The sequence below is a fragment of the Sycon ciliatum genome, chromosome 11, assembly GCF_964019385.1.
Source record: "Sycon ciliatum chromosome 11, ocSycCili1.1, whole genome shotgun sequence".
NCBI classification, from domain to species: domain Eukaryota; kingdom Metazoa; phylum Porifera; class Calcarea; order Leucosolenida; family Sycettidae; genus Sycon; species Sycon ciliatum.
Window position 1 is genome coordinate 10,533,638 of NC_088653.1, and position 26,231 is coordinate 10,559,868.

At 49.2% G+C, this 26,231-nt stretch overlaps 1 protein-coding gene across 1 annotated transcript in view; it reads left to right on the forward strand.

Moving 5' to 3' along the window:
* The window catches only part of LOC135827077 (uncharacterized), a gene marked incomplete at its 5' end in the record, with an annotated part of 210,613 nt that overhangs the window by 49,549 nt on the left and 134,833 nt on the right, over positions 1-26,231 (forward strand). The gene's annotated exons all lie outside the window — the stretch shown is intronic.

Below are 26,231 nucleotides of genomic sequence, written 5' to 3' on the forward strand. Positions count from 1 at the left end.
CTTGGACGATCTGATCATGCCGTTATCATTGCCGAGTTTCTCCAACAGCATCCACGACGCGAAGATCCTGCTGTTCGACAGGTTTGGAAATACGCCCTTGCTGACTGGCACCGCCTGAGAGCCTACCTCCGCAACATAGACTGGCCCGCCAAGATCCATGGTTGTGCGGAGCAGTCCTGTCAGCGCGTAACTGATGTCATCATGCATGGAATGAAACAGTTCATACCATCCAAAGAGCTTGTGGTGCACCAATCCAACCCTGTATGGTGGACACCGGACTGCTCTAATGCCAATCATGCCAAGGAGCGGGCATGGACGCTGTGGCGACGCAATCCCCGCAACGATAACCACAAGGTCCAGTACATCACAACTGTTAACCACGAAGTGGAAGCGTGTCATGCAGCGCGATTAGCACATCAACGTAGAATTCGCAACAAGCTTACTGCAGGTTCCCTCCGGGACAAAGAGTGGTGGTCAACCATCAAGAGCGCAGCAGGCAAGGGACGTTGCTCTGACATCCCCCTGCTGACCAACCCTGCAGGACAAGAGTTCCACTCTTCTCGTGAGAAAGCCGAGTGCTTTGCAGCGCATTTTGCGAACAAGTGTAGCCTTGGCAATAACGACCTCTGTGCTGCTGACCTGCCTGACCTGCAACGACCTGCCTATGCCACGCTAAAGCACATTCACTTCCGCGCAGCAACGGTCAAACGGCACTTGGCGAACTTGGCTGTATCAAAAGCAACTGGACCGGATGGCATCTCTGCTCGTGTGCTCAAGATGTGCTCATCTGAACTTGCAGACCCACTGGCAAAGCTCTTCACCCTCTGCTTCTTAGCCGGTGTGCAACCCGGGGCATGGAAACTTGCCCATGTAGTCCCAGTTCACAAACGGTCCTCCAGATCTTTGGCATCTAACTACCGACCAATATCACTGCTAACGATCATGTCGAAAGTCATGGAGGGCATTGTAAACACGCAACTGGTTAACTACCTAGAGAAGCATGAGGTGTTGCCAAACAGCCAGTTTGGATTCTGACGTGGTAGAGGAACCGCAGATATCTTAACGGCTCTCCAACATGAATGGGTCCACACCATAAGTACTGGCGGTTGTGTCCAGGTCCTCGCCGTGGATATTGCCGGTGCGTTTGACCGGGTATCGCACACAGGAGTGCTGTACAAAGCAAAGCAGGCCGGCGTCGACGGACGCCTGCTTGTATGGCTACAGGACTACCTCACCAACCGAAACATCCGCGTTGTGGTTGGAGGCCAGACGTCAGATGCTCAACCCATCCAGGCTGGTGTCCCCCAAGGCAGCATCCTAGGACCCAGCCTCTTCCTTCTATACACCTGTGACATTGAACAATGTTTAACCCCAGGAACGCAGCTGAGCAGCTTTGCAGACGACACCACACTCTACAGCTTAGTACAGCCAACTGACGATCTCCAACAGTCCACCGCCTCCCTCCAAGGGTCCCTCAACAGTCTTGAGGAGTGGGGCCGCAAGTGGCGTATCTGTTTTGAGCCAGCCAAGACACAGCGTATGACTCTACATCGCAAGCACGTTCCCCCCTGCACTCCACCAATCACCTTTGGAGGTGAAGCACTCCAGGAGACAGATACCCTGAAGCTGCTGGGAGTCATGCTCGACCCCACTCTCTCCTACAGAGCGCACACTCGCAGTGTTGCACTGCGCGCCTCCCAAAGGCTGGGTTTCCTACGAAAGGCAGCACCCATCCTGGACGACCATGGTCGAGTGACGGTCTACAAGGGATTCGTGCGACCCCTACTTGAATATGCCCCACTGGCCTGGTCGAGCGCAGCCGCAACTAACATGGCCCAGCTGGACAAGGTTCAGCAACGTGCCCTGCATTTCCTGGGACCTGGAACCATCCTCCAAAGTCTTCAGCTTCGTCGGATGGTGGCAGCCCTGTCATACTTGTTCAAGCTGCACTACATTCCAGGGCCTCCCCAGGTAAAGGCCATGCTGCCACCAACCAAGCCCCCTGCCGTAGCTAGCATGTGCACACGGCAAACACGTCAGACGCACCATGCCTTTCAGCTGAAGTGGACACCCCCTCGCACAGCCCCTGACTACCTCCTGCGATCCTTCCCCTTCTTCGCCATCACACCCTGGAACAACCTGCCTGCGGACCTCCTGCTTCACGAGCCTCATTCAAGACGCCTCCAAACCTTCAAGGTCAACGTATGTAAGGATCTAATCCGAAAGAGATGGCTGTGGTCCACACAGTACCTGTGACGATGATATTGAGATTTGAGACCCATTTAGTATTTACCTCTCTACTACTACTTGCTTGTTATGATTACTGTCCTCTTTCTTCATTTTCCCTTCTGGTTTAGTCATTACACGTATTAATTTATATTATTTGGTGCAATACTAGCGCCCCTTTCTCGCACCAAATTATTATTTTTGCTACCTGACCATGCACCCCCCCCCCTTTTTTTCGATGCCAGGTTGCAACGCTAACGCCGAGACCCCTGGTCGGTCGAGTTGCTCCCTGTACATCGGCACGTCGTCCCTACATCCCCTGTGTCTTGTCTTGTGTTTGTCTCCACATGTCTCTTTGTAGCGCTGTGTTCCCAATAAAAAAAAATATATATATATATATCGCAGATTGAGTATATATATATATATATATATATATTTTTTTTTTTCAGGTTCGGCCTCATTTCCTCTGTGCTGCGCTGATGAGTCCACAAAGGACGAAACAGTTCTGTCCGCAGATTGAGTATATATATATATATATATATATATATATATATATCCACCAGCATGTGCCTCTTCACGTTATGCCTGTTGAGGCACGGTCGTCAAGGCCTAGACGAGGTCGTCCCCCAAAGATTGGTACTGCGACTGGAGGTGCACCCTCGCTGGGGATGGAACCAACTGGGGTGTCGTTGTCTTCTTCGTCGGCATCGGCTTGTTCGTCATTGCCTTCGTCTTTACCGTCTCTTCCTTCTATCCCGTCATCATCGTTGGTATCTGCGGTTTCGTCTTCTTTGACTTCCTCTGTACCGTCATCCGGTGTGTCCACCTCCGGTGGCAAAAAGCGTGGCCGGCCACCGAAGAAACCACCGGATGGTGTGTCTGCGGGACCAGTGACTCGCTCTAGGGCGAGGTTAGCAGAGTCTTTACGGTCTCCGTCGTTGTCGTCATCGTCGTCGTCAGCGTCTTCCTCATCTCCCTCCTCCTCTTCATCAACATCAACAGCCATTGGAACGTCAAAGGGAGCATCATCGCAGCAGGCAGTGCCAGCAACGGACGTGCCTTTGGTACGGACATCTACATCTGCCTCGTCTGGATTGGCAGTAGCGGCAAGGAATGTCAGGTCGGTTTCATTGTCACGTAATTCCAAAGTATGTACTGGTTCTAGTAGCGTTGTTAGGGTGTATGAATCTTCTATCGCCAACCATCTTGTTCAGAATAGTGATTGTCGTTCTAGTTATGCTGATGATTGCTTTTCTGTTTGGTCTCGTTCACGTAGTCAAAGGTATTTGCGTGTATTGGAGTCTATATATATATATATATATATATATATATATATATATATATATATATATATATACTATCCTATACTACTTTCTACGGCAATATCTCATGATACTCATTAAAAAAAAAACTTCTAAAGAACAAGTATGAGTGGTGTCGTGTCGAGTAGTACGTCCACGGAAGAGTGCTGCCTTGCCTCTTCGGACTCTAGTATCCCCACTGCTACTAGTGGAGCATGGGTTTCAGGATGTGAAAATAATGGAATCGGGAAAGATGAACCAGGGCGATCAAATGTGCACACCATCAAGGAATGCGTCATTCCTGACAAGATCAATCATCTGCTAGTACGAGTTGCTGACCATGTTCTTGCGACATACGCAAAGGATGAAGGTGAATGCTCGGAGACTCGTCATGCCTTTGACATTGACCATTTGTTCGTTCGTGATTCGACATTGTTTCACGCGTGGACATCTGCTTAACATGTTGCTATGAAGAGACCTGACATTCTCAAGCATGCTGTGAGCTTTACTGTTGGCGATGATGATCGTGAACAAGCTGAACGACTTGAAAGTTGCATATGCGGCATCATGGAAGGTTTATGGAGTCATGCGTCAAACGACATCTTTGCCCTGGAGATGTCCTTGGCATATTCAGTGACTCTATTGGACATGCTGGCACGGAAAGGCGATCGTGCGAAGGTGTTGTTAGCACGAGATTTCCTAATGAAACACATTCATGCTCAATCGAGGAGGAGGATGAACGGTCGACTCATCAACACGATGACTGTGGCCCTTGTTTGTTGTGCATTGCCTGTTGTTTACCTCTTCTTATGAGCATCATAAAGTTTTTTTGAGAAAGAAATATTTCCTATCATAATTAGTACAAAGTTTGTGTGTGTGTGTGTGTGTGTGTGTGTGTGTGTGTGTGTGTGTGTGTGTGTGTGTGTGTGTGTGTGTGTGTGTGTGTGAAGATGGCCTACTGGGCTACGCATTTCCATAGGAGTGATGGTGACGAGGCCTCCCTCAAACACATGCAAAGCATGCGGAATGACATTGTCGAGATGCAATCGGTTGTGGGGAACGATGACACCGAAAACACCTTGGTTCGTGATGTGGAGAAACTGAAATATGAGAAAGCCGATGAGAGCAAAGTGGAAGATGTGGAAAACAGATCTACGCGCTACACAGATCAAGCAATAGCAGCTGATGAGCTGCACGTTAAAACAGACGGATCCGTGTCCATGGATGCTAACCTCGACATGAACGAGCATTCCATCTGTAATTTGGCGTACAATGATAGCTCTTTGACATGTGCTGTCCCTGCCGGTTGGGTTAAGAATGAAATCCGTCAATCATCATCGAGATTGCACCACGATGTCGACCCTGTGCGCAAGATGAAAGGTCCTTGTGGTGATCGGGGATTGGGATGGCTTAGCGGAGGTTGCATGCCATTGAACTCTATAGGGAGAATTGATGACTTCTATCTCGATGCAACCACGCTCATCGTGTACAAGAAATTCAGCTCGAAATGGATGGCTTTCAGTCAGCTTCATGGATCAAGAGGTGAAGATGGTCCACGTGGAGAACGTGGATCGATCGGTTCCGAAGGTGAGACTGGAATTAGAGGAGCTAATGGGCAAGGTGGTGAACGCGGTCAAAAAGGTGATCAAGGAATACCTGGTCCAGAAGGTCCCAGAGGTGAAGTTGGAGAACGTGGATTAGTCGGTCCTGAAGGTGAGATTGGACCTAGAGGCGAAGTTGGACAAGACGGCCCACAAGGTGAACGTGGTGTGCAAGGTGATCAAGGAGCCATAGGTCCCGTGGGTCCCCAAGGAACTATCAGTGCAACCGGTCCTCCAGGAAACAGAGGTCCTGTGGGCCAAGGAATCATCTGCCCAGGTACTTCAGGAGCCAGAGGCCCCGTGGGTCCGCAATCAAATCAGAACCTATCCGATCCATTTCGTCTACTACCTCGCATTCTGAGAAACGCCTACCTCTACATATACTCTCATCCTAGCAGATTTGAATCTGTCAACAGGGTGAGCCGAAAAAGATACAGAGGGGAAATCTCGTTGACTTGAAGGACAAGAGAATCAACGTGAACAGCATCGACATGTTCCGAGACGGCCACTTCTACCTCAACATTTCACAACGCAAGCAAATTTCCATTAGAGAACGATTCGTCAATCTGTTTCACGACAACATGTCTTTTGCAATGTTCCAAGTAACTCAAGTGGACGCACCTGTCCCTAGAAACATGTCATTGGAGACATTCGACATCGATACTGTCGGAAATTTCAGCTTGGATGCTTTATACGTGTTGTCCACTGCCACCCACATAAGTGGCAACTACTTCACGGGTTCCGGCTATTCATTATTCAACCTACCCGTTTCGTCTTTAGTGAACCAATTATCGGCGGCTTTGGATAAACCTGTGTCGAGCATGATGAATCTCTTGAGCACAAATTGTGTCATAAGTTACGCTCGGAATTCAGAAGGCCTATTCACTCTACACGTAAGCTCCATTTTGATTCATTCCAACTTGGAAACTGACCCATTTTTCAGGACCAATGGAATCGAAGACTGCGATTAAGCGCATTGGTGGTACTCAATTCTTCAACGGCACTACGTCAAAGTTGTTCTGTCATTTGCACTTTGCAGAGAGTTTATCTTCTCACACAATCCAGGGCTGTCCACACAGAACTCATGGCACACTACAATATATATCACACATGTATAGCACACATGCTACACTACATTCTTGAGGTGAAAATGAAAAATAAAACCTATTTATAGTGATTATCATCACATCACCAGAATGTCTGTGATATTGACAGTGGCGAACAACACGTCGGGGTGAGCAGGGGATTGCACAAACCGAACTTTACTCTAAATACCCGCGATAAAGTCCTGCATGTTGAATCAGCTCAGTTTGAAGTACACTTTGAGAACATAGACGAGGCAAGGAACAAACTCTATGTGGTACATGGTGAAGAAGAAGAGGATAGACTGTCCATCAAGACGGGAACATACAGCGATATAGACGATTTGGTGTCTATGATCAATGCCACTCTGAACCGAGCAGGACACGGAGACATTGTCGAGAACTGCCGTTCACGAATATTTGAAATACATATAAATTTAGTGTTCACGTCTTACTTGAACTTCCTGTAGTTTCAGTCTGCAACTCCGTCGTCTTTCTCCTTTTCTAACTCAGTCTTTCCATTATCTGACAGTGCTGCTCTCACCTCTAGCTAGGTGCAAGCACCCTCCGCCAGACACGAACTACTTTCTTGTTTCTCTAAAGACTCTCAAATAAATTTCTTCTTCGCGTTCACTTTCGTTCTGCAGTTTATTTATTTTCCTTTCTTTCTACCCCGTGGTACACGCGCTACATGTGCCACCATCTTTGTTTCCATGGCACCACAGTGCACCTGACCACGCGATCGCTACGCAGCTCAGGCCCGAATGGGTCCGGGTGCGCTGCGTCGCGATCTATTTGGCCTCGCTTGCTTCCGAGCACCGCCGTTTTCGGAGCGTACTCATTGTGCGTCTCAGTTCTTTTTTCCGTTGTTTGTATCTCCTTGGTTGGGTTATTCTTCTTCTTGACTGAAGTGTAGTTGATGAATGAACGATGGTGGTTTGTGTTGTAGTAGTGTGAGTGTGTGCATGGTTGGAAAGGTATTCTACATTCTATAATCAAATCGATAAGATTTTGACATGGTGCTTGAACCAGGTGACGGTTACCTGTCCGCAACGCAGTTTCCCCGTCGTTTTTCCGACACTCATCGTCGTGCAGGTATGTACACTCAAATGGTCCAGCGCCGGGCCAATATGAAGCGTCGCCTCACACGCGTCAGGGAAAAGCTGGCGAGAGAGCTCCACAAGGAGGAGCCATCCCCACACTAAGTGCTGGGCGACTGGCAAACAGCCGCAGAGCTAGCATCTCACATAAACGACCTCCAATCACAAATACGTAGCCTCGTCGAGCTCGACGCAAACGATGAGAAACTAGACGATCTCGACTCTTGGGAGTCATCCTTCGATGAGGAGGTGGAAATTTTGAGAACAGCGAGGGCGTTTTTGGAGAAACACGCGCCCTCCCTGCTACAGCAACCAGTGCCAAGTGAAAGCAGGTGTTCTGAGAGTGTGATGTGTAGTGCTAGTAATAGTAGTAAACACATGCAGACTGAGCACCCTGTTTCGGAGCAGCTCTCAGTCTCTCAACACGCTAGTCATCCTGCTAGCAGCACGCCTGCCTTTACTGGTGTGATGGACAGTATGCCAAATGCCACTGGTACTGCTAGTCAAGCACTCACAGCAGTCAGTGCAATTGCAAATACCCATGATCCTACTCACCATACTGGTTCACTAAGCACACTGCAGTACACACCAGCAGTGCCACCACCACCACCACTACACTTGCCTGAGCCTACACCTGGTACTGGTAGTGCCACTGGTCGTGCACAGTGGAGCAATGCAGAGTACACTTCTGACAGCGAGTCTGTCTGGTCGGATGCTGACTCCACGTCTACCAACACCTCGTTCCATGCACCCTCGGTCGTTCCAGGCTCTGCTATGTTTGTTGCTGCAGTCTCCCAGGCTGCCAGTCATGCCGCACGTGCTGCTGTGGAGGCCACATGGCAGATGGACACCTCGAACACACCACGTCGCACTCCTGGTCGGACACCCGTGCAGCTCCCTAAGCTCACACTGCCAACCTTTCATGGTGATATCCTTGCATGGCCCGACTTTTGGGATATGTTTTCTGCTGCAGTCGACACACAGCAGTTACCCCAGGTGTCAAAGTTCACGTATCTGCGCAGTCTGCTGAAATGTCCTGCCGCTCGTTTGGTCTCCGGCATTGCAGTGACCGACGCAAATTATCCGACTGCTGTCAGCACCCTGAAGGCCGAGTATGGCAAGCCTGATATAGTTATTGCTCAGTTATACGGTCGCCTCCACACGCTATGTGGATATAAAATCTACATGTGAGGCTCTGGAGAACATCCTCCTGCAACTGGAGGCCCAGGGGGAAGTACTGAAAGGTCAACGCCTTGTATGCCACCAGGTACTCTCAAAGCTTCCACTGAGTGTCACTACGAAGCTTGAGGAGTGGCGACCCTCCCATGACGTCTCAGTACCGTGGGACATAGAAGACCTCCGCCAGTACCTGAAACGGTACGTGCTTCTGCACGACCGAGCACAACAACGCTCTGGCCAGCAGCAAAGCACCGCTCCAGTGGATATGCTGCCGTCCAGTACACTTGTGGCCACTTCTGGCGCACCGTTCCGTAGGCCGCAAGCTGCTACGTCCGCACCCGCTCGGCCACGGAAGCCGTGTGCGTTCTGCGGTGGTGCCCACAACCACGATGCCTGCGGAAGGTTCGCAACTACCTCAGCTCGGAAGGACAGGCTCCTTGAGCTCCATCTCTGTTACCGTTGTCTTGGCAAAGGCCATGTCGCATCTGCCTGCACCCAGCAACGGAAATGCCGACATTGCCAGCAGCCGGACCATCACAACACTGCTATTTGTTCGCGGCGCCAACAGTCTGCTGTTCACCAGATCAGTGTCAACAATGTGCAACAGCAGCCGGCACCCCAGCAACAGCAGCAGCCACGTCCGCAGCGGTCGCCGCCTCCGCCGCCACAGCAACAGCAGCCACAGCAGCAGTCTCAATCCGCTACGACACCAGCACAGTTCTCATCTTCATGTATGTCTGTCAATGTCCAGTGCAACACGGTACAGGATCGTGTCGGTTTAGCGCGCAAGATAACTGCAACTTCTGCTATTGCCGCCAATGGTCGCCGTACCACTGTGCGCATCCTGTTTGACAGTGGCAGTCAATCAACATTCCTCAGCGCATCTGCTGCTGAGCAACTTCAACTTCAGCTCCTCGGTAAGGACACGCTGAACGTATTCTCCTTTGGCAGTGAGACTCCTCTGCGCCTTGTGCCAGATGTGGTACAATTTGCTCTCCTCCACAAGGACGGTTCTACTCGGACTCTTCATGCGCATGTGTTGCCAGCATCGAAGACGATCCACCCTGTGCAGCACAGCTCACTCTCTCCGGCAGACAGAGCAGTTCTGATCAATCTGCTGGCAGTCTCTCTGGCTGATCCGTTACCGGACGGTGCCTCCACTCATGCAGTCGACTTGCTACTGGGCATACCGTACTTCTGGGACCTCATGAGTGGTCTGCCAACACGGTTGCCTTCTGGCCTCTACCTCATTCCGTCTCGATTGGGATATCTGTTGTCTGGCAACCCGAATCCAGCCACCGCAGACAGCTCGCATGCCTCTGCTTCTGAAACTGTGGTCTTTGTGTGCGCTACGGAACGCGTACCGGATCTGTCCGAGATGTGGTCTCTCGACAGTATTGGTATCAGTGACTCGCCGTTCCTCACTGACGACAACCGTGCCCAGCAGCACTTCAACTCAACCGTCCGATTTCGCGAAGGCCGCTATGAAGTCGCTTGGCCGTGGAAGTCTGAGCCACCTGACCTGCGAGACAACTATGGCCTCGCACTCGGTCGTTTGACTTCCTCGCTAAGCAGCTCGCTAGGGACCATGACCTGCTATTGCGCTACGATGCAGTGATCCAGTCTCAGGTTGAGCTGGGTATTGTTGAACGTGTGTCAACCAACACTTCAACTCACACCGTCAAGCACTACCTGCCGCACCAGCCAGTCGTGACACCTTCCAAGGCGACCACTAAGCTGCGCATTGTATACGACGCCTCGGCCAAGTCATCCAAAGCAGCAAAGTGTCTGAACGAGTGCATGCATCGTGGCCCTATCAACTTGCCGAATCTCTGTGGCATACTTCTCCGCGTCCGTTGCCACTCCATTGTGCTGTTGGCTGACATCGAGAAAGCGTTTCTCCAGCTCAGCATTCGGCCGGATGACCGAGATGTCACACGTTTCCTCTGGTTTGACGATCCAGCAAACCCTGCCACATCCAAGGACAACTTGGCTGTGTATCGCTTCTGTAGGATGCCGTTCGGTATTGTTGCCAGTCCGTTTCTGCTGGAAGCTACTATTCATCACCATCTGCAGCTGCAGTGTACTCCTCTTGCCGCTTCTATCGATCAGAATATCTACGTGGACAACGTGTTGATTGGTGTCTCAGATGTTTCTGATGTTCTTGCTGTATATGAGGAGGCCAAGTCCGTTTTCCAGCGTGCATCAATGAATTTGCGTGAGTGGACAACCAATAGTACAGCTGCTCGGGCGACTCTACCAAAGGATGACATCGTCACGACTCGACATGTCAAGGTGCTTGGTTTACAGTGGGACACACATGACGATGTATTGTCAATTGCTGGTTCTCGCTGCACCCTCTCTGCTGCTGCACCTGCTACTAAGCGCATTGTCTTGCAAGCCGTCTCTGCTTTGTACGATCCGCTTGGTCTACTCGTCCCAGCCATTCTGTCTGGGCGCCTGCTACTTCGTCAATTGTGGCAAGCTGAGCTCAATTGGGATGACCCTCTACCTGCACACTTTACTGACGAATGGTCTGCTATCTCCTCTATGATGGCATCGCTCTCTTCGATCACTATTCCCCGTTTGTGTTGTCCGGTCGGCAGCGCTACGGATGTGCAGCTCCATATCTTCACTGACGCTTCTGTCAATGCGTATGCAGCTGCTGGCTACCTCCGGGTCACAGATGGCAGTTCGGTACACTCTGCCCTTGTCTTCAGCAAGATGCGGCTCGCACCAGCTCCCAAGAAGTCATCTTCTACAGCTGACACCATGACCATTCCTCGCCTGGAATTACTGGGTGCTGTCATAGGTGCTCGACTTGCGTCATTCCTTCGGCAGGAGCTCAACCTCACGCTCTCGTCCACTACTGTCTGGACTGATGCCAGGTGCGTTCTGCATTGGCTTGTATCAAGTCGGGACCTGTCTACATTTGTGGCCAATCGCATCGCTAGTTTACGTGCTCTGCCGGACATCACGTATCGCTATGTCCCCAGTGCTGCTAATCCTGCTGATTTGGCTACTCGTCCTCAAACAGCTGCACAGCTCGCCAACAGTACGCTATGGTGGTCTGGTCCTTCGTGGCTAACAGAAGACGTCAGCAAATGGCCTGCTTCTAGTCACCCCACCATCACTCCTCAGGACTTGGCGTTGGCCGAGGCCGAGTATCGTGGACCTCGTCTCATCCACAGCATGCTCGCTACCCAACCAGTCCTGCCGCCGTCACTTGTGCAGCAGTCTATCCTAACGCGCTCGTCCTCACTGTCCAAAGCCGTCAGAATCTTGACCTACTGCATGCATTTCCTCTATCGTGTTGTGTGGACTCGGTTGCCAGCTGCTCAGCAGACACGCCTTCAGGATGGCCATGCTCTGCTAGCTCAGCTACTCAGCCAGTTTGATGCTCAACTGTACGTCTTCAGCGTCAGTGTGCGACGCTTGGTTCTGTCTCTATTCGTACGTTCAGCGCAGCACAGCTCCTATCCTGATCTGTACTCTGGTTCTCTCGCTGATAGCACGTCACAGTTGGTGAAGCAATTTGGTCTTCAGCGTGACCAGCTCGGTATTATCCGTTGTCATGGCAAGCTTGCTCACGTCCATGCCACCCGCCAGCCTGCTCTGCTGCCACGCCAGTATCGTCTCACTGTCTTGATCATTCTCGACATCCATGGCTGCCTGCAGCATGCTGGTCCAAGCCACACCCTCGCGCAGCTTCGCCTCAACTTCTAGGTTCCTCATGGTCGTCAGGCTGTTCGCCATGAACTGAAGCTATGTCTTGTGTGCCGTCGTCAAGACTCGCCACCCTATCGTCTTCCGTTGATGCCGCCTCTGCCTGCCGAGCGTGTCAACCCTGCTCATCCATTTGAGTTCACCGGTCTGGACTACTTTGGACCATTGCTTATCAAGCAGTCCGACTCCTCCACGACCAAGGTGTGGGTCTGTTTATTCACCTGTTTCGCTATCCGTGCTGTCCATCTCGAGTTCGTGGATGACATGTCCACAGCTGCCTTCATCTCTGGCTTACGTCGCTTCATTGCTCGTCGTGGCGTACCGCGTCTGTTGTACTCTGACAACGCCAGCCAATTTCACCTCGCCAGTTCTGCCGTGCCGGATGCCTGGTCCTCTCTACCGTCTGACCCCGTCCTAGGCGAGTTTCTCTCTCAACGTCAGATCACGTGGAAATTCACCACTGCTCTCGCCCCATGGCAAGGTGGTATTTATGAGCGCATGGTTGGCCTTGTGAAGGGCTGCATGCGGAAAGTTGTTGGCCGGCAGTTGCTCTCGCTCCCACAGCTCCTCACCTTGCTGGCTGAAGTTGAAGCTGTCGTCAACAACCGCCCACTGACTCCCGTTTCGGCTGACGATGAAGGTCCTGGTCTTCTCGTGCTCTCTCCAGCTCACTTCCTCGTTGGTGGTCGACCTACGCTGATCCCTGTCGACACATCCTCTGCTGATGATCCCGACTATTCGCCTGATATCAGCTCCCGGGACCACATCTTGCAGTGGTGGAGGGCGTCCCAAGTTCTCTTGGAACGTTTCTGGAAATGCTGGCGGACTGAGTACTTGCAATTACTCAGGGAACGTGCGAACCCTGATCACCGCCAGCCCAAGACGTCTCTATCCGGCCAGCCACAGGTCGGAAAGATTGTCATCGTCAACTCCGAAGGCATACCACGTGGCCAGTGGCACATTGGCAAGGTAACAGCGGCTAACGCTAGTGCGACAGATGGTTGCGTCCGCTCAGCAGAGGTCCTGATGCCGTCTGGCCGCACAGTGGAACGCCCACTATCGCTGCTGTATCCACTCGAGGTACCCAGCACCCGGCAAGATGATGCCCCCGCAGTCGTCAGCAGCCAGCAGTCAGATAATGCTCCTGGAGTGCAAGCACCACCGCCATCAGCAACCCGCCCGAGGCGCAAGGCTGCCGATCAGGCGTGCCAAAACATCGCTAGGTGGACGGCTTGTAACTTCACGGCGTTAAGGTAAGTATAACTTATTATATTTCTACGCTTTAGTTCACAATCTTCTTTGTTCCTTTCTCTTTCTAGTGCATTCACACTTCTGTTTGGTGGGAGTGTCGAGAACTGCCGTTCACGAATATTTGAAATACATATAAATTTAGTGTTCACGTCTTACTTGAACTTCCTGTAGTTTCAGTCTGCAACTCCGTCGTCTTTCTCCTTTTCTAACTCAGTCTTTCCATTATCTGACAGTGCTGCTCTCACCTCTAGCTAGGTGCAAGCACCCTCCGCCAGACACGAACTACTTTCTTGTTTCTCTAAAGACTCTCAAATAAATTTCTTCTTCGCGTTCACTTTCGTTCTGCAGTTTATTTATTTTCCTTTCTTTCTACCCCGTGGTACACGCGCTACATGTGCCACCATCTTTGTTTCCATGGCACCACAGTGCACCTGACCACGCGATCGCTACGCAGCTCAGGCCCGAATGGGTCCGGGTGCGCTGCGTCGCGATCTATTTGGCCTCGCTTGCTTCCGAGCACCGCCGTTTTCGGAGCGTACTCATTGTGCGTCTCAGTTCTTTTTTCCGTTGTTTGTATCTCCTTGGTTGGGTTATTCTTCTTCTTGACTGAAGTGTAGTTGATGAATGAACGATGGTGGTTTGTGTTGTAGTAGTGTGAGTGTGTGCATGGTTGGAAAGGTATTCTACATTCTATAATCAAATCGATAAGATTTTGACAGACATTTTGTTTTCCTACTCTCGTCACACCAGCTGCATAAGTGTCTCGTTACCCAGGACTAAAAGGTGCTTGTTGAAGAAGGACTCTCCCGGATTGGTGCTGGGTGTGGGCACTATTCTCAAGCCATACACGATCGTGGGATCTCACACTTTCCCATTCGCTTTGGATCTGACAAAAAGACGACTTGTCCTGCTCTACACCGACCTAATTGGACCTGCTGTGGAGTATGAAGACAACACTGATTTGAGGGTGTTGAAGACCTTTCTCATTCAAACCCTCAACGGTTTGAATAACTACGTGTTTGGAAAAGAAGACAAGCGAATGCTGCTTCCACACGAAAACGTGACTAGCATTTCGTTTTGGTTGAAATTCAACACCGGTGAACACATCACTTCCGGATACCCCGTCTACCTTGATCTTCGAATCACGAACACGACTTAGATGGATCTTCCAGATGTTCGTGTCCGTCACGTGCGAGACATAGTGGAGGATATAGCAAAACGAAAGGAATTGGAGAGCAAAAAAGTGCGTTGCCTGGAGAAGTACGTAATTTACAACACCGCAATCTTGTCCTTTCTCATACTCAGTCAAACCATCCTCAACATTCTTCAAGGGAGTGGTGTCGTATCTGGAGAACATCACATTCGAATCATCGCCATCAGTAGCACGATCATTGGTGTGATCATGGCATGCATAGGCAAACACGTTCTCGACACCAAACGTCAGCTTATCACGTGTATTGAACAACTGCACCAGATGGAGAAAGCGTTCATGTTGGAATTGGGCATCACTCTGGAAGATGGGAAGCTCACTAACGAGGACCATCAACGATTGATAGCGATAATTAACGACTTTCGCAAGACACTGGATATTGGATCGTTGAAAAAAATTCGCCCCTATTATAATGTGACTCGCAAGAATGGCACAGGAGATATACTCACCACAAGCTCCGGAGTCCTTCACCGGACTCCTGACCAACACGAAGATCGTTCAGAAGAACATCCTGGACAGGACAGAGAAGAAACTCTCGTTGCTTGAGGGTAGACGCGGAGTACAACTCTTTTCCTCAGCAGATCGATCACCACCATCCCTGAACAATGAACTGGACATCTCGTCACCGAATTGTATTGCTCTGGGGGAGAGCTATTTCATCATGAAAAATGCGCTATACTGTCAAAAACAATCTTGATAATCAACCTGGAGACTACACCTGATGGGTGTGCACCACGTCTCCAGCCTTTTCATGGTTCAAGACCATTCGAGTGGAGATCAACGGAACATAGTATAGACTTGGACATAGTACCAAGGCCGTTCAACTCCGTGTCGTTGCAACAAGAGTAAGTCGGATTCGTGTGCGAGTTGGTACGATCGACATCAGCGAGGATGGATTCGTCTCGAAATTACCCGAGTCGACTGTTGGCACGATGGAGGTGCAAAGGAGATCGTCGACTGACAGCTCGATTGCTGACTGGGTGGAACCATTGGTGCACATCAGAGCGTCCGACAACTCCACCTCGTACTGCGTGTCACGGAAGAGGTCATGGGCGAATCCATCCTCACACGTATTCAAAGAGTGAACTTTGTAGTCTCTCATCTGATACCAACTGGATGAAATCATGACAACAAGAACTGAATTGTATATGCATGTACTACCTTACTCCTCCAATCCATTGCGATCTTCAGTGTTCCTTCCATTATTCTTTGTAATGACAAATTATGACATGTATCGTATCTATCAAGAATTGACCCTTGTGACGTGTGTGTGTGTGTGTGTGTGTGTGTGATCATGACCATTTTGGGAAAATTGCATGGGGAGGTGGGAGGAGGGGTGGGTCACGGAAAAAACATCTTCATGATGACACCATGTGACCATATCCATCATTCTACTTTTTATACCCACTCCCATCCGGGGCAAGGTGGGGTACAATCCCCCCTTCACCACCTCCAACACCCGAAAAATCATTATTTACGTAAAAACCGGGCGCCCGTTTTTTACTCCAAAAATGGGGTAGCAGGAAATTTTCGGACGGAATTTATTTTCGTACGATTTCGTACACGGCCTCTTTTGTACTAAAATTAATTCCGTACTAAAATTTGTTCATGTGAAGTTATGTACACTATACATGCGTACTGCATGCAAACACGTGTATTTAGCATGCAGCACTGTACGAAAATATAATCCGAACGAAAGGTCGAAATTCGGCTTTGTCCGAAAATATTTCCGTCCGAAAATTTCCTGCTATACAGTATCAATAGTACCCCATTTTTTCGGGCTGGACCATGTACCTCTCACAGAACCGGCTTTATACATGCTACTGATTTCTCGAGGAGGTCAGCTATTCGCGAAATTACGAAAGTTTGGGAGTAGTTTTATGACTATTTTTTCGTCTCGGATCGATCGGACACTATGTCTGTCGCAGGGATATTTCGTCTGGACAACGACTGAAAAGGGTCGGAAAATGTCCAATGTCCGACTGTTATTTCAAGGACTTGTGTTCTTTTGGTAATGTTCTTGTCTATGTCATTGAACTGGTGGTTTCGGGATCATAATCGCAGTTCTTGTTGCCCTTTCTGTTGAGTCGTTTACAGTAAATTTTAGGCTCTGTTTTTTTTGCCTGAATTGTTTAAATGCGAGATAACGTAAATGTACCAGCAGTTTAAAAACAATAGTGCCCTCTCTTGAATAGTGCCCCATCTGTGATGGACACTGAAAATATAGTGCCCCGAGGGCACTAATCGCTCGAGTACGGCATATGGGTTCACAAAATCCTGTGCATGTGTACTAAGTATAGTGTATTTCTGTTGTAGGCACTTTAATACATGCACAATTGGCAAACATTCTACAATATTTCCAAGAAGAGCAACAATTTTCACTATCTTCAACAACCTGGACAGCACTATTGAGTTCCTTGCATCACCTCAAAAGTAGATTGTTTGGAATACTTTGGGATTTGTCCTCTTCTAAAATGTTGCACTTTCCACTACAACAGAATCACGTAGTGGAAAGTGGTCACATACTAGTACTTTCAGTTACTAGTACATGTACTGGTAGTAACTGCTGGTTTGCGATTTTCTTTGGTCGAGATCTGAAGATTGGCTTGTGCTCTGTGCCTGCAAAATATAAACTCTTGCAGACGTTTGTCCAAAGCAAAGTCTGATAAAACACCGATCGTAATGACCAAGAGTGTCACTCCAATATTGCCGAGCCCTGGAGAAGAAGTAACTTTGGATGTGGCCCACAAGGTTGCGACTCGAAACAAATTCGTTCCTGTAGCTGTTCCCATGTAAAGCCCAGCAACACTAGAATGGCGAGATAAAATGTACGATAGGCCGACGTGCTGCCGCAACCGAAATATGCGTGCAGTAGTAAGTTTCCGCAAGAAGGATGTAGCAACTTTGGCAGTGATTCGTTTTACAATCCCAGAATGGTCTCTTGAAAGAACTTGGGAATACCCACAAGGTATTGTGTCTCCGACCACTGCAGAATGATCACTTTACTCTTTTCCAGGCGTGGCATTTAGAAGCACGGAGAGTAATGGAAGTGTTGCGAATTGGCACATCACAATCAGTACTACAATAGGTACTGTTTAGAACACTGAACTTGATATGATGTGCAAGTATAGTAGAACACTGGTGTTATGTTATGACGCAATGTCGTAGAACTTTACCTCTACAGTGTATGCACGCAAGCATTTCTTTGAGAGTCTTGTCTGTCGTTTACAGATTGTATCTTCTCAGTTTTCTACTTCGTGTATTCTAACCAATAAACTACTTGTCTCTTGTCTACCGAACCTAACACAGTCTTCTCAGCCGAATTTGGTTGGTTCACTTTGCAGTGGCGTCCTTTCTTGTCCTGAACAAAACCAATCTACCAACCCACACGGGGAGAAAATTCGTTTATGGCATTGATGCGCCGTTTTTTTGTTCATTGAAAGCATCTGTGCTGAGCGTATGAATTGGCTCGCAGTGGCACCAGAGGGTTGGGTGTATTTTTGAGGCTACATTTAAGTTCTTACCCTATACCTGAAACTTATCACAGACAATAACGACATTTTTGGGAGACATTGTGCTGCTTTGAGTAATTTGTATTGTAATGCAAATGTTCAACAAGCTTGAAAGCAATGCGACATCGCTGCTTACAACTAGCTCGCGAATCCCTGCACTACAATTAGGATAGTTGTAAAGTGAAATACCAAGCTATGTACAGCAGCTGGCTAATGGGGAGCCATAGCTGACTTGAAATGAGCGGGAACAAGTGAAGTCAATGGCCGGATAGGAGAAGCAGAGCTAAATGTTCCAATCTACGGTATGGAAGATGATGTGATGTGAGAAATGAGGGGGAGGGGGGAGGGGGTGAAAACCTAGCATGAGCTAGAAGCAAACAGTTATGTTGACTTCGCATTGATGGTATAAGATAAAAAAGAAAGTGAAAGTAAGCAGTCATGCACATGCAAGAACAATGAGAGAGCTTGGAAGCTCAGGGCCCTACGCTATGTTTTCTTGCCTTGATGACCTAGACAAAAAAAAGCATAGGGATGTTTTCCAGACATAACCTGGGATTTCAACCCGCACTATCGCCCTGCAAGCATCCCCGATACACTTCGCATACATACTAATTCTTCCAAGTTGCTTCACGTCATGATCTTGCATTTCAAAGCCCTATTTGAATATTGTGGCCAGCCGTTTTTGATGGTACGGTGCGGTAAGGGACAGGTACGGGCGAGGGTAATACGACATCGTCTACCTCCTTGATGACCTAGGCAAAATATGCATGAGGATGTTATAAATTTATCAATTCTCCTATTATTTTTCAAGGCATCACCTGGGATTCGAACCCGCACTATCGCCCTACATGCATTCCCCGATACACTTCGCATTCATACTCATTCTTCCAGGTTGCTTCACGTTATGATCTTGCGTGTGAAAGCCCTATTTGAATGTTGTGGCCAGCTGTATTAATTTGATGGTACGGTACGGTACGGGACAGATACGAGATAGTGCCAGGCGTGACACAGACAAACACCAAACGAGAGAGCTTGGAAGCTCAGGGCCCTACGCTATGCTTTTATGCTTTTTTTGCCTAGCTCATTGTACATGTTATTAGAACTGATGGAAATGTTTTTTTTCCGTTGATTGGCCGCATCATTGTATAGGTGGCTATATAGGTGGCTATACTGCTGGCGCTCTTCACGCGTCAAAGAGGACACCATTGCATGATTTTTTTCCTCTACCATAGACCGCACAGTTTCCATGTGCTCAGCTGCAGAAGCATGACGCGAATCAGCACGATTTAGCCTCCTATGCTCATTTCTTGCATTTGTGTCGTCCGAAGTTTCCTGGGACCGGCGCTGACTCTGCCGAACACGGACGTTCTGGACTCAACGGAATGTCTGTCCTGACGTTTCCAGTGACCGGCGCCGACTCTGCCGATCACGGGCGTTCCGGATTCGACGGGATGTCTGTCCTGACGTTCCCTGTGACCGGCGCTGACTCTGCCGATCACGGGCGATCTGGACTCAACGGGATGTTTGTCCTGACGTTTTCTGTGACCGACGCTGACTCTGCCGATCAAGGGCGTTCTGGAGTCGACGGGATGTCTGTCCTGAGATTTCCTGTGACCGGCGCTGACTCTGCCGATCACGGGCGATCTGGAGTCGACGGGATGTTTGTCCTGACGTTCCCTGTGACTGGCGCTGACTCTGCCGATCACGGGCGTTCTGGAGTCGATGGGATCTCTCTTCCGATGTTTCCTGTGACCGGCGCTGAGTCACCCGTTCACGCATATTTTGGAGATGACGGGATCTCTCTTCCAAAGTTTGTTTTGCTGACACATCCTATCACCTATTCGGCGTCTATTCTAATTTAATTTCCTCCTCGTCTCCCTATTTCTTTCCAAATCTCCGTCTACATCAGGGAGTCGTATACATAATACGAGGAATATTGGTACGGTACGGGACAGATACGGAAGCCAGCAAATATTGTGGACAGCTGTTATGTACAATCCTGTAGAGCCTTTGTAGTCACAAATACGGGACAGATACGGGACAGATACGGGATAGCTCCGGGCGTGACAGAAACACACCAACAAATAAACACCAAATTAAAGCTGTGTGGACCCCCGCTAGCGCCAGACGTTACTGAAGTAACGTCTTCTGCATAGCTACGGGAATTAAAGCTGTGTGGACCCTGGCTAGCGCCAGACGTTACTGAAGTAACGTCTTCTGTATAGCTACAGGAATAAGTATCATTATGTTTGGTTGTTGTTGTGAACTACCCCGTCTACACTGGCAAACAAGCAACACTCCCAGCTCACTCGACATTGGACTAGTTACTTGCTTTTGCACAAGAAGAACGAAAACTAGAAGAGGTAGAGAAAAAGGAGAAAGGCTTGCGCACCAAGATAACACGGACAAAATGGCCACCTACGTCATCGTGTGCACTCACAATAATACTGGAAAAAGGAAGGACGTCACAAACACAGCGCGAATTAATGATACAAAGCTCTACAAGAATTGATACGTAGTGATCAACAGTAAATATGTTCGTATTCAAGAAAGGAATAGAGAGAGATAGATGAGATGGCATCGACAGTTACTTGGTCAATCAATTACACCTCTCCCTTAAGACACCTCTACTCAGGAACAATATCCCATTGGGCGTCGACGGCTAGCTGGGGCACGGAGATCATGGAGTGGGACTCCGCCGTCAAATTCCAGGCCGACGGCTCCACAATCACTAGCATCACTCTCGGTATCACTCATGACAGGGCTCGGCTGAGCGCTGTGGACATCCGCAGTGTCCGGTAATACAGGAGCTGAATCTGGCTTCAGAAGGTCAATGCTGACCACTTCCTCTGCAATACTGACATGTTTGATCACAACGGTTGATGGTGGCACAATCTTCTCCACCTTCAAGGCGCGTATGCAGGGTCACCTTTAGGGGGTTTCCGAACGCATCACATTAAACCCTTGTTTAAGGAGCCACAGGTCGCCCTTGGCGGATCATGCTCGCATAATTTCTGGCATAATCTTCAGATTTTTCCTGAAAATGATGCCCTGGCATAAATGGTGCTGCCACCACCTGATATCTTCCATAGCAGCAGAGTCCAGTACTATCTTGTAGTTGGGCTCTTGATACCTGCTGCACAAAGACCAGAGCCGTCGAAGAAATGTGCGCCCTGGGACGACTGCCCGTGCTGCAAAGGAGAGCTTTCCCAAAAGGGAATCGAAGCTGCGCTGAGAAATAGAGTTACGCTGGAGGGTGGCAGTGATCAGAGATCTGAGCTCAGTCAGTTTGTCGGATGGAAGCCTGGCTTGCTTGGAAACGCAGTCCAACTCTATTCCAAAAAAATGTAAAACACTGAGCGGGGCCTTCTATCTTGTCTGGGGCTAGCGTTACGCCTAAAAGCATGAATGCGCGGAGCAAGATAGCCAGCTGGCGGTTAGCAACAGAAAGGTTAGAAACGGCGTTCAGAAAGTCATCTAAGTAATGTAAAATATCACTTATGGAGAAATGATGCTTTATGATCCATACAACAGCATCAGCAACGGTGTTGAAAATGAAGGGACTAGAGCGCAAACCAAAAGGCAGCACTTTTTTGTAATAGTAACGGCCTTGCCAAAAAAATACCAAGCAACGGGAAATCTTTGATGCGTACTGGGATCTTCTTGAAGGCGCTCTTGACATCCAGTTTTGACAGGTAAACTGGAGGGGGTAAAGACATAATCATATTGATGGCATCATCAATAGTAACATATTGCATCGAAAATATATCAGTAGGTATGCCATCATTGACACTCGTCCCGAGGGTGCTAGACAGGTGGTGGATCATGCGCATTTTGCCGTTTTTCTTTGGCACTGCACCAACACCCGAGCAATGCATAAACGAGAAAGGGAGTGAAGTTAAGGGGCCAGCAGTTTCCCTTCGACTACAGGAGGCAGGTAACTGGTCTTATAAACTGAGCGTGAATAGCAGCGGAAGGGAGATTAGGAGAATTAACGTTAACAGTACGATCACCTAAAAAGCCAATATCGAAGCCATCGTGCAAGCCATGCAGAACATATCGTGAAAACTGTGGATCTGGGTGGGTAGATGGCTAGGAAGAAAAGCGGGTAACATGCAAAGGTGAGCGGAATGTGGAAGCGTGGGGAGTAGTGGCTAAAGGCAAGCTATCGGAGTTGCTGACCTTACTGAGAAGTGGTTCAGGATTTGGTCCCAGCCTTGGGGTACTGCTGGCGGGAATGGTTGCCGCCGCATGTGTTGCAGACATGGAGGAAGCGGCAGGACGACTTGTGCTGGCACTGGCCGGAGTTAAAGTTACGGCAGATGATTCGGCCGCTCTCAGAACAGGTGAGTGTGGACCCGTGCTGATACTGCTGGGGGCTTCTGTTCGGACGAAAAGGACACTGACTGGACAGATGGGGCACAGTGTGGCATACTGGACATGCTGGTCTAGCCTTACCCGTGACAGATAGCTGCCACAGGTTGTTGTCGATAATGTCAATACGCTTGCCTGGCTGGAGCGAGGCTGACAGCCGAAGTTGCTGGTCATAGCTGAGCCAAGCAGCTGGCAGATACTGGCGGTTGGCTTTGAGGATGATGGGCTGGTACGCCAACAATTCGTGGAGACGGTGTGGTGCGTGAGTACAGACAACCCCAGTGTACAAGGTCCAGGCCTCTAGCCATGTTGCGATGACGTGTACTCGCCGTTTGACTTGGCGACCGTCGCTTTTTTCAACCAGTTCCTTCGACTGCTTACTTCCCCCAGACTGATTGGGGGTACGAAGCTCGAACGAGCGGGATTCAGGTTCAGAGACAAAAATTGCTTATTCCCTCTGGCAACAGTAAGTTCAGCTCAATGAACTCACCCTTCACGATGCGATCTTCAAGTGACTTGGGCACGAGGAGGTGAGCTGCTGCTGAGGTTTCGGTACTGCTAGCCGCCGGCGCAGGTGCAATGGAGCTCAACCCGGGAATAGAAGGAGCAGGATTGGACAGGGTGACAGTTGCCGTTGTTTGAGAGGCTGCCTCTGGTGGTCCCGATAACACTGTGCCGGTTGCAGCTGATACTTCTTCGCGCACCAGATGCCGCAGTTCCTGCTGAAAGTTGTCACGATCCGAATTATCCGGGTCCGCCGTAACAGCAACAGAAACCGCAGAAGCCGCAGTAACAGGAACAAAGTCCTCTGGGTGGGCAGGTCTGAGGTCTGAGGTATGTGTGTGTGTGTGTGTTTGTGTTTACGTGTGTGTTTTTGGATGTGTGTGTGCACGTGCATGTGTGTGTGTGTTCACGTGCATGTGTGTGCACGTGCATGTGTGTGTGTGTGTGTGCATGTGTGTGTGTGTGTGTGTGTGTGTGTGTGTGTGTGTGTTTGTGCATCAACATGTGTATGTATGTGGGTATGTGTGTACATGTCTTGTCTTTAATTTTGCTGCTACTTCCAGGGTGGTAACACACCATTACATCGTGCAGCGGAGGATGGTCATGTTTCTGTAGTAGAATATCTTCTCACTTCTGAACATTCATTGGAACCAAAGAATTATGTAAGTCATAATTATTATCCGTGATGCATTCTTGTTTGTATATGAGTAGAAAGAAGAATTACGCAGGTGAATAAATTCAGTGGGTATTGACAATGCCTGTGGGTCTGTTTTACGCTAGAAATTCACAATTGGCAATTTTGTTTATGTCCACAAAAAGGTTTCGTGCGGTTCAAATATGCTCTCTCTGACAGCATCTTTCTTTTTCTCCCTTTTAGCTTGCCTTGGTTGGCTATCACCTGACCTCTCATGTTTATTGGCAGTCTTCGGACGGGCCAGGAGATGTTGAATAAATAAATAAATAAATAAATATAATACTAAGTGGTAGCATAAACTTCAGGCTGTTCATCATCATTAAGAAAATTAATGTTTTATACGAGTAAACTTCCGTGCTTTCTCTTTATAAATGTGACGTTCCTTCTCCCGTACATTGTCTCCTTCCTCATCAACAAGAGGATATAGCGGCACGAGCAAACGAGAGCAAGAACAATGAATTATGGATATGCATGATGTATATTGGTCATGCATTTAGGCCAAGTAAAAAAAATTCTAGTTTATCGTCCCCGCCCGCCCCATTTTTCGAGGCCGCCCGGAATTTATTTTTATTTTTTAAATCTAGAATTTTGCCAAAAAGCTTGATTTTTACGTCGGCTAAGGCTTGAAAACACAGCTTCGTCTTTCTGCCGAAAGTCCGTCTTCATCCTGTCGAGACCTCGACAGTTTTCCGTTCTTTCCGTAGTTGCGACTTTGTTGAGAAGCGACATGCCGTTTGTTTTGCTGCAAATCCGTCGCGGGTTGAAAGTTCTGAAGTCCTGGTATGGCTGTGTTGTCTCTGCGTCTTCAACTCTCTCGGACATTTTCGCCCAGTTCAGCGCTGGCGAGTTGGACCATGGGGAGCGCCTTGAGGAGAGCGACGTTGTCTCTTGTGTCCAAGCTAGTGTTGGCAACACAAAGCAAGGTTCCAAAACCCCTGTGAGTCCAGATTCGCCAGTAGGCGAGACTGTCAGCGCTCTTGGGCAATACGTGGAATTCGTTATCGCTTGCCCTGAACAGGCAGCGACAGCGACAACACAGGAGAGAACTCCGTCTGGTGACGCTTTCGCTATGTTGATGGCTGCGTCGAAGACGCAGTGTGCTCTTCCGCCGAAATGGAACCCTGTCAACAAGAAAGCTGTGCTGAAAAATGATCTTCTGCTGTTCTTGGAGGAGAACAAGTTGGGCTGGGAAGAGGCGCTTGCTGGATCAGCTGGTGTGAACTTTGTAGGAACAATCAGTGATGCATTGTGGTATATCGATGGCAATCACCACACCTTGTCAAGTCGAGGTTGTGCAGTGCCTGCATTGTTGGAGAAGTTTGTTGGGTACAACACGCCGGAAGATCGCAAAAGGAGAAAGCGGGACCAGTCGAACCTGTGCCGCCAGAATTTGGATGCGTTGTCGTCATCCCTGTTCTTCTTGGCTGGCTGCTCCTACATGAAGCACCAGCACTGGAAAAGTGTCCGGGAAGCTGTGTTGAGACTTGCTGACAACTTCCGCAAGTATGCTGCGTACCTGAAAGCGCATCTGGATACAGTCTACACCAGTGAAGCCAAGCGTACCTGCGTGAGAACTGACGTGGATGAGCTGAAGGTGATTGGGGCGACTCTAGTCGTGAAGCCAACTCTGGGTGCGAGATATAGAAGTCTGCACGCCGCTATACCTGCTGCTGAGGATTATGAACACATCCTGATTGAGGACCATTGTCCTACTGAACATCGCCGGAGACACGAGTACCTGGAGGGGATAGTTGTGCCCGTCAAGTGCGTTCTGTATCCGTACACTGGCAGCAAGGCGCATGTGCATTTCATCTGGCGTATTCCAGAGTGTGCTGAGGAATCTGAGCTCCTGCAAAAGAATTCCGCCATCCAGCACCAGCTCAAATCCTGCATGCCAACATTCCACACTCGCATTATGCAAAGGGAATTCATCCATCTGTTTGGCTCTGTGACGAACACCAAGCCTGCATTTCTGCGGGAGGTGTACAGAAGGCTCACGGGAGATGCGAGTGCCAGTACAAACGCAGACCAAGCAGCAGTGGACAAACGAATTGCAGAAATGTTCGAAACAGAGGATGCAGACCTCATCTGGGATTTGCGCACTGTGAACAGCGGTAGGCCCGAGTCATATACTGCTTTCCTTGAGCAATGCCAGCAATACATTGAGAGCTCCGTGGAGACTGCAGTTGATGACCGACGGCATGACAATGTGAAAGAAGACACCACTGTCATTACTCACCTTGCCAAGGCCTTGAGCGTCAGGGATATGCACGAGGAGGTCACTAAGCGTTGCCCTCCAGACACACCCATCCCGTCAGTGCAATGGCTCCGGTATCAGTTCTGGCCGAGAAATCCTGCATTGGCTACAGCTCGCCACTACACGGGCAAACTCAAAGTAAAATTCATGGTTCAATCACGTCAGTTCCGGACAGCTCACATTGACTGCCACTACGCCAGCGCTCTGTTTCGCT